The following is an 8,711-nucleotide window of genomic DNA, read 5'->3' as shown; positions in this document are numbered from 1 at the left end:
AGAAGGATTTGAAGGCAACATCTAAATGTACCTAACTGCAGTGAAGCTATTTAGTGACTCAGTTCAGGCTCCAGCCCATAGGCTGAGGCATGCTATTCAACAGAATAAGCCAGCACAGAGATTGAAAGGTGAGAGGGATCATTGCCCATTGGTATCTTTCGTACCCATGTCAACACCCAAGGTCAGAACAGCTCCAGTAACAGCAATCTAGGTGATAGGTACCTTCCACCTTCCAGAAGACAGACCAGCTGCTGTTATTGCAGTTGGAGGAACTGCATCTCAGGAAACGCTCCGTCCACCCTGTGGAAAGGAGTGAGCAGGTTTATCTGGCTCTCAGGGCAGGGCTCTCCTTGCTGCATTTATCCTTGACTGAAGGTGAAAGGGTCTTTGGGCTGGAGGGCCAGTTCTCAGCAGAAGGCTACAGGTAAGGCCTTATCCTCCCCCAGACCTGGGAAGGTTTGACCTGGAACTTGTTCCAGCGTTCCCGACTTCTTGGTCTGGGCAGCAACTTGTTGGGAAAAGTATTGGATCAGATTTCATATCCCATGGGGCTTGGGAATGTTTGTAGCAAATGGAGAAATGACTCAATTTGAAGCTTGAGGTGAGTTTAAATGAACAGAAAACCAAAGCAGGTCACTAGCACATCCCTGAGTTTCTCATGCCCTCTTCTCAGGCTTTGCTATGCAAAATGAACAACACTTTCCTTGCTGAGGTTAAGAATGCCTTCCAGGCCAAGTTCCAAGGTCAAGCCACCCATTTGGCCTTCTCCATCTATAAGAATTAACTGTCTTCAGCATGAGTTTGAAACAGTTGAAATGCCTCGTTGTTAGAGCATGTTTTGAGAACAGCTTCAGGAGCCCTAAACAGACAGATCATTACTTGTACAGAGGCAAGGTTGCCAGACATTTAACTGCAATTGCTATTTAGACTCAGTTACCGCAGTGGCTTCCCAGTATTTCTCTTCTCCCCCCGTCCCTATCCATACTCCTTCACCACAGAACAAGTATTTTTCACCAGTAGCGCAAGATGTATTTCCCTTGGATTCCCTTGAGTGTTCCTTGCTTGTGGTCAGTAAAAGAGAAGTTCACAGCAAGTCTGAATGCTACACATTGTTACGGCTACTTTTCCATAGCTCCATTTCTCATTCTGCTGAGGTAGGGGTGGGCTTTCACTCAGGGGCACTCCTGAGTGTCCTTTCATACAGGAACACTCCATGTTCACTGGGTTTTGTTTGTTTGTTTGGGGGTTTTTTGTTTGGTTTTTTTTTTACTTTAGCAAAAGTCTAAAGGACCTTCTCCACATTCTTATGAAATTGTTCTTGCTTTCATCTTCACCTTCTGCTCCTCTAGAATCCTCAGACATGGTTCAAGGCGACCTTGTGCCAGCAAACTTCTTCACATCTGGTGCAAACCAGGGACAATTCACTCCCAGAGAAAGAATGGGCAGTTTGTGCATTCCCATCATCACCAAGGATGTCCTGCAATGGAAAATAGCTCAAGGTTTCCGAGGCTCCCTTCTCCCACAATAAAATTAGCCTGTGGGCAGATGTACAATCAGAACATCTCTATTTTTCTTGGCCGTGAGCCCTCTGCAGCCAGTATTGTCTTCTTTGGGAAACCAGTGAATTGCTTTGTATTACGCTCCGCTTCCCTGCACTCGGGACTGCTTTGCAGGACCCTGTATGCTTAATGCAGTCCCAGGGTGAATTTAGTTCTTTCCATTTCAGCAGAGTCTTTTCTCCATATGACCCCTCTTTTTTGGCAATGGTTGCCATTTGCCACAGCCGTAGCCAAAGGCCTTTTTATAGGCCTGTATTGGTACAGACAGACATTTGAGAAATGGGCATGGCAATTCTTCTTAGGGGAATTCTGAAGAAAATGTTAAATTATCCTGACCTCTGGTCTGTATGATTAGTATATGTGATAACTGCGTGTCAGCCAGGTAGCTGTACGTAGCAAGGCAGTGTAGGGTGTTAAGGTGGCCCTTTTAGCTGTGGGACGACTCATCATTAACAAATGCTCGGTGGTCACGTTGACCTGAGAGCAGGGGCAGACCTTGTGCTTTCCTGGTTTGCCAGGAACACCCGCACAGTTTGAGATCAGGAAAATCTCTCTTGGGGGTCATCCAGAGGTGTGAGGCTAACATCCTATGGGGGAAGAGTTCAGACACCATCCAGTACATCTATACAGCAGTCACTTGTAATCATTGCTAGTCCGATGAGAGTAATAAGTAGTTATGGTCTCCTGCATGGATTTATCGGTCTGAGGGGATACCACTGGCAGAGATAAAGCAATGGACAATATTTACCAGAAATAAATGTTGACATTTATGGAAACCTAGAGTGTGTATTCACATCTATTTTGAATGTTTTCATGAGAGCTACCTGGGAAGCCTCTTTTATGGGTATTTTCCTAAAGGGTAATAAGTTTTTCTCTTAAGATAATATTCTAAAGGGATAGATTAAATTAAAGGTTCATTAAAAAACTATTTCTTTTCTCGTGAAAGGTGAATAATGTTTTTCACTTACACTGCTGCAGCCCATCATAATGTGTTTATTTGCATGTGTAATTTGGTTATCTGGTATTACTTCAAACTCAGTATCATTCATTTCTGATGAGTAAAGAACAATTTGAGCCCTGGTCCATTACATTAATCTCACAAATTAATCCCACTGAATAAAATCTTGCCCCCATTGATGTTGACAGCAAAACTGCCATGGACATTATTGGAGCCAGAGTTTCACCTGCTACTTGTATGCTTAAACACACATCTAAGGGTTTGCAAAGTCCACATTCTACTGAGCTGCTGTATGCCAGGGGCTTGCCTCGTGTTCAGGCAGCAACTCCTTTCCTCCCATAGTGACATGGAGACCTCAGGAGGACAATTCTGTTGAAAAAAATCGAAGAAGTCCTGTTGCAAAAATCCTGACCTGCTTTTCATCTTCCAAGAGTTGAACAGGTCAAAGGAGTGGAATCTAGACTGTCCACACCATTTGCACGTGGTGGTTACTCAGGGTCAGCGTCTCCCTGTGCAGTCAGGCAGGGATTGATTTTTGTTTGTATAGGTCTGTCTTGCAGCAAGATGGACGTTATAAACATGGGAAAATCTGATGTGGAAAAGCTGGCAAGGGAAACTGTTCAGTCTTTAGGACTAATATATGTGCATGCTAATGAACGGTATATTATGCAGCCCAGAAAAAAAAATATTGAAACATACAAGAAATATGAAGTGAAACATTGGGCTATGGATGGATGGTGCTTCCTGTCTGAATAAATACCCTTTCTGGTTGGCTTGGGTTTATTTTATCTCTTTATTTTTCACTCTCACTATTCAGTAGGGGGTTTTGGGTTTCCTAGACTCTGCAGAGGATCAGTCATTTTTTCCCTGTGGCATTCTCAGCGGAACATCTTCATCCTGTGCATATTTACAGATGACTGACTGGGTGCACTGAAGTGCTCTTATTCTTTTTTTTTCCTGAAAAGCTTAGTTTTAGAGAGGAAAATCAGAGGGTCAGCTAACTGAGAAGGTCCCCGTAGGGAACTCAAGGACCTTGCTTTTGTTGAAATTCCTTGGAACTTCATAATGTTAATCTTTTCCACCTGATAAGTTAACCAGATACTAGAGGTCATGGTTAGTTTTTTACCAAAAGAAGAAAATGGTTGGTTTTGGGGGGTTTGGTTGGTTTGTTGGCTATTATTGCAGGATGGGCTTCTTTGCAAAAACATACAAATCCTGATCACAGCCAGAAACAAAGTGCAAGTGACAGTGTCTTTGCACTCAGCTTTCTGCCAGCACTAACTGGCGGTTTGTTTGGATTATTTTTTTTTAATTTTCTGGGTGGGTTTTGTGTGTGTCTGTCCTGGGCATAAATTCCCAGTTCTTGTTTCCTTTTTTTATGGTCTCTGCTTCCCTGGACTATTGCCACTCTGCTGCAGACACAAAGTAATAAGCAGATAAGCTCTCCCCTTTGCACCTGCATTTACTTGCCTGCCTTTAGAATGGAAATGGGAAGAGTCCTTCACAAGGGCTGTGCGTGAAGGACAGCAACTGCACCTAAACGGCAAGAGTCTCTGCGCACAAAGAGGAGATTGTCTTCCCTCCGCTTCCAATAGCACCTGCCTACTCTGCAAATTAATCTTTGGATGCCTGAAGATGGGTACCCAGAAAATGAGGTACAGACAGTGGCAGTGTGTGACAAATTTAGATTAGGAGCAGTCTGTCACAGCCAGAGATGGTATCCATTTCTGAACTCACGGGCAAGAAATACTCATTGACATTAGTGGGAGCACAATGGGGGCCCAGCTCGCCCACAGTTACTATATTAAATGACCTGTAACTCCAAAGGTCTTGGATGAAATTTATTATTCTGCACCCAGCACATCAGTTTGCAGTGACATTTAGATCAAGACAAACTCCGAAGAGGTGATAAGCTAGTGGGAAGGAAGGGAGGAAAAAACCCCAAGAATAAATTTAATCTAGGTAATTTTATTAATGATTTTTCAGTTTAAATACCTGTGGCTAATTTTGTTCCAATCCACAGAAACAGCCCCCTTTTGCAGAAGGAATTGCAGATCCTACAGAGTTTCGAAAACAAACCAGGCACTAGGAAGATTTTATCATGGAAACTGTTTTCATTGTCAAGTAGAGAAATTTCCTCTTATTTCTCATCACAAGATACAGGTCTTTAGCTGATCTGCCAGGGTTTCCTACTAGTCTGTTGATCTGTTCATGGTGCTAATCAAGAATATTGCCCCTTGTGCTATCTGCAGGTATATGTCTGTGTTGACATGTATGTGAAATGGCTTCTTCAAACACTGTTCTATTGCTTTTTCAGTTTGGGAATTAAAATGGAAAACACTTTCACTCCTTAATGTAGAAAGAAGAATGGAAATGCTATTTTAAAATATTTAAAGTGGTTAAAATAGCAATCAGCGCAAAGTGAGTTTCGTCCGTTTTTTTAAAAGCAGCCCCATAATGGCAGGTGAATTGCAGGCTGTTGTACCTGGATAGAGTCTCCCTTCACATTTTGATGAGATTTCATGGCTCTTTCATTCATTTATGGTAATGCATCAAATTACGCTTCAAGAAAGTTAGAAATGAGGAAAAGAGATGCCACCTGTTTAAAAGTATTTTGCATAAATACAGTGACTTAATTTGGGGTAATGCCAGAGATTAATAATGCAGTCTAGAAGTGAATAAAATGCTGGCATATCCTTTGCAAGGTTTTCTTCCATTGATAGATATCCTTGCTGCCACGGATATGTGCATCTTTGTCTGGCTTTTTCCAGCTGTGTGCTGTAGTACAGAGCAATCATTTTATTTTTGGGGCAGATAGAAGTCCTGAATGTATAGGCCAGTAATTTGTTATACTTAAGAGCCTGATAGAGATTTCTGAATGTTATGTGGCTTTATCAGGACAGAGCAAAGAGATTTGGACAGTCTGATGATCAAAATCAACATGTATAAGAGCACTCATTGTGTAGCATTTTGGTGTTGTTTTCTGGCCTGAATGTAGCTAGCACTTCAGACGTGTCTATAAGTAATAACTAAGACATGCCTTCATAACTGCAGATGGCAACCCTGCAAGGATTGTGCTGCACTTTTGGCAAATGAAGTTTTCTCCGAAAACAGTTGTTTAGAAAAATAATAAATTATTTAACTTGTGCTTCTATAAACTAAGGACTTTGAAACGACTACTTTCTCTTTCCATTTTAGTGCTTTGTTTAGGAGCCTATTTTTTGTGATATTCTTCCTTTTAACTCGGTTTGGTAAGTGTGTTGCAATACCCTCCATTTGACAACTCTTCTACAATACCCTTCAGAGAAATGGTGGCTAAAAGGAGCCTGGGAAAGTACTCAGGACTGTGGGAGTGTTTTTCTTATTTGCTGGGCCTGCTTATCATGAGGAGTTGGGACAACAGGGGAGATTTCTCTTCCCTGGTCCTCTGCTCGCAGGTACTTTGAGAGTGCAGACAGAAGTGCTGCTGAGCCAGAGCAAAACCCCATTGCACAGGAGGGCACTAGGACTGAATCTGTCTATTCCCATGTGAAGATGTGGCCCCAGAAGCCTTGGATCAGCTTTTCAGGGGACAGTGAGATAACAGCTCAGCAGGAGCAATGGTGATGGCCAGGTCTGCAGAGCTGTCACACTCTCCGGTGGCCTGGGAGGTGCACACCCCCTGAGCCCCCACAAAACACTAGACCCAGCCAGGTGGGTTGGGAGGTTGGATGATCAGCATTCATGAAGGCTGGGTGATCAACATTCAAGTGCTGCTGGTGATGAAATGCTGCAACACTTTGAGGTCAGACAGTGACCTTCTAACCAGCAATAAGCTGAAGGTCTTAATGTACCACAACAGGGGGCCAGTGTGCATACCAGTGAGTAAAAGCAAGTGTGGCTTGTGGTAGCTCAAAAATGTAACACTCGGCATCTTGCCCCCTCCTGGTAGACCTAGATACTGGGCAGTTTTAACTTGATTTTAATACTGGTATATCTATGACTGAAATTTTAATATTTATGCAGGGTAGTTTTTTAAAAAGCTTACTGGATGTGAAAACAAGTTTGTGTGTTTTCCCCTTTCATGGAAGCAAGCTGAAGGTCAGATTTACAACGTTTCAAGATACATTCTGTGCTCATTTACACAGCTGTAATCTTGAGTTATGCCACTGAGGACAAGCAATTGCTCCAGACTTACAGGGCTATAACTGACAGCAGAATTTAGCTCGGGGTTGCCAAAGCGCGACAGGAAAGAAGCTGTAAGGGTGGAATTTGGTGTTTGTGGAGTAGCTTGTCTATATTCAAAGAATGCAAGAACCCACAGATTTATTAGTAGTGTTTTAGAGCATTATTGAAATTAGGCTTAATTATCTGTGTAATTTACTGGAACCAGCATTTTAGCATTTTTGATCAAGTATATGCCATTAATTTTAAAAAGAGATGTACCAGGCTGCTCTCAAAAAGTGAAATAAGAAGATTTCAAAAGAAAACCCATAATTTCTAAACTGCATGTTTCAAAAGCTTCGAAGGTTTTCGATGGTTGGTTCTCTCCCCTCACTTTGCAAACAAACAGCCTGTTCGCAGTTTATTCATATGGAAGAAAGTTCATGTCGCACCAGAGGGTTATCCCAGCAAGCAGCGAAAAGAAGTGCCTCCTCATTCCCAGGCTTGCCAAGCTCTGCCATCCCTCTCCCTCCTGTCCTCGCTCCAGCCCCACGAATATACCTGGAAACAGTGCTGGCCATCCTTGGAGGAAGGAGCAGAAGACATGGAGCTGTGAGCAGTAACCCACATGCTCCTTTGCAGCGATGAAAGTGCAAGGCTCCTGTTCAGACCTGTACCTTGTCCTCTCCATTCAGACACACTCCACAGGTACCGCTTGGTTTGGAGGTATCTGCCCCATGCCTAAACATCTGTTTCTGCACTGTCTTCTTGCCAGCCCTCTGGTGAGGTGTTGCCTGAGCTCCTGGCAAAGAGGGACGTTCTTGTGCTGAAAACAGCAGCTGCGCCAAGGTGCAGTGGACCTTGCTTTTCTGCTGGTTTCTGTGGAAACTTTGGAGAAGGTCCTTTAGCCACGGTCATGTATTAAATAGCAATAAAGATGCTTCCCTCTTTCTGAAAGAGTGCTTTGAGGATACAGACATTAATATGTATGAATAGCTTCAATCTTACATGAACACTGTAATGTTAAGGGCTAGAGGAATGCCAACACAGCCAGGTTATTAGCTGCCGTTTTGCCAAACCTCTGCCCAAGCAAGCCTTTGTTTTCGAGACAGCTGCTGAGTGGTGTTTTTCTGTGGTCAGCACCTCTCTAGTTCAGATTTTCACTTTTTTTCCTGTATACTTTCTCACCCCTGCCTCCTTGTAGGTCTCCAGCAGCACTGAGGTGGTCAGCATGTAATTTTGAGAGGCAAGCAGTAAATACAAAGTATAGGATGTTGTTATGGAAATGTTCTATGCTCTGGCTCCAACGGCAGAGAAACATCAGCTCAGACTTTCCCAGTGAATGATTAACTTTTGTTTGCACAGAGGACAGAGCCACAGTAAGAATGCAATTAATTACACCGGCAGTCCAGCCAGGCCAGCAGTCAGCAGCGCTCTCACTTGCAGCTTCTCACTCTTCAGGTCTGATTTGAGAGTAACTAATTAAACGCAGGTGCAGGCTAGAAGACTTGTTGAATTAATACACAGTGTCTTTTTTCCTGTGTTCCCAGGCATTTTGTAGCTCACAAGAAAAGAGCAGGCGCTTGATGCTGCAAATAATAATAGAGTGCTGATGACGGAGGTAATTAATCCTTTATTATTCTGGTGCGATAGGCTGCTGCTAGGGCTGTCATTCAAGTACTTCTCATGCAAAAACATGTCTCAAAGGTGAAAGAACATGAAGTAGGTGAAAAACTGAATTGTGTTTTAATGGACTTTCTGGTGTAATGGGCATAGATATGTCTTCCAAGTTTTTTGGCAAGATTATCAAGACCTGGTAGTTAAAACTCAAGACTGGACATTCACTGTGTTAAGTCCTGGGTTCTGTCTGACTCACCAAGGCAATTTTAGCTGGCAGGAGCTTGAAGTGAAAAGTCAGGCTGGTTCAAATGACACATGGACATGGAAGAGCAATGCAAAGCTATAACTGTGGCTCACTGTGGGTTTTCTTTGCTCTTTTACTGCTTCCTGGACATCCTCTGTTGGCCACTGTCAGTAACAGGCTACTGACT

At 43.1% G+C, this 8,711-nt stretch overlaps 1 long non-coding RNA gene across 5 annotated transcripts in view; it reads left to right on the top strand.

Annotated features, from left to right (window-relative positions):
• The window catches only part of LOC308065071, a 51,137-nt gene that overhangs the window by 20,270 nt on the left and 22,156 nt on the right, over positions 1-8,711 (top strand). The window lies entirely within an intron of this gene.

The sequence above is a fragment of the Falco punctatus genome (assembly GCF_963210335.1).
Source record: "Falco punctatus genome assembly, chromosome: 5".
NCBI lineage: Eukaryota > Metazoa > Chordata > Aves > Falconiformes > Falconidae > Falco > Falco punctatus.
Note: the sequence above shows the minus strand (reverse complement) of the source record. Positions and strands in the feature narration are given on the sequence as shown.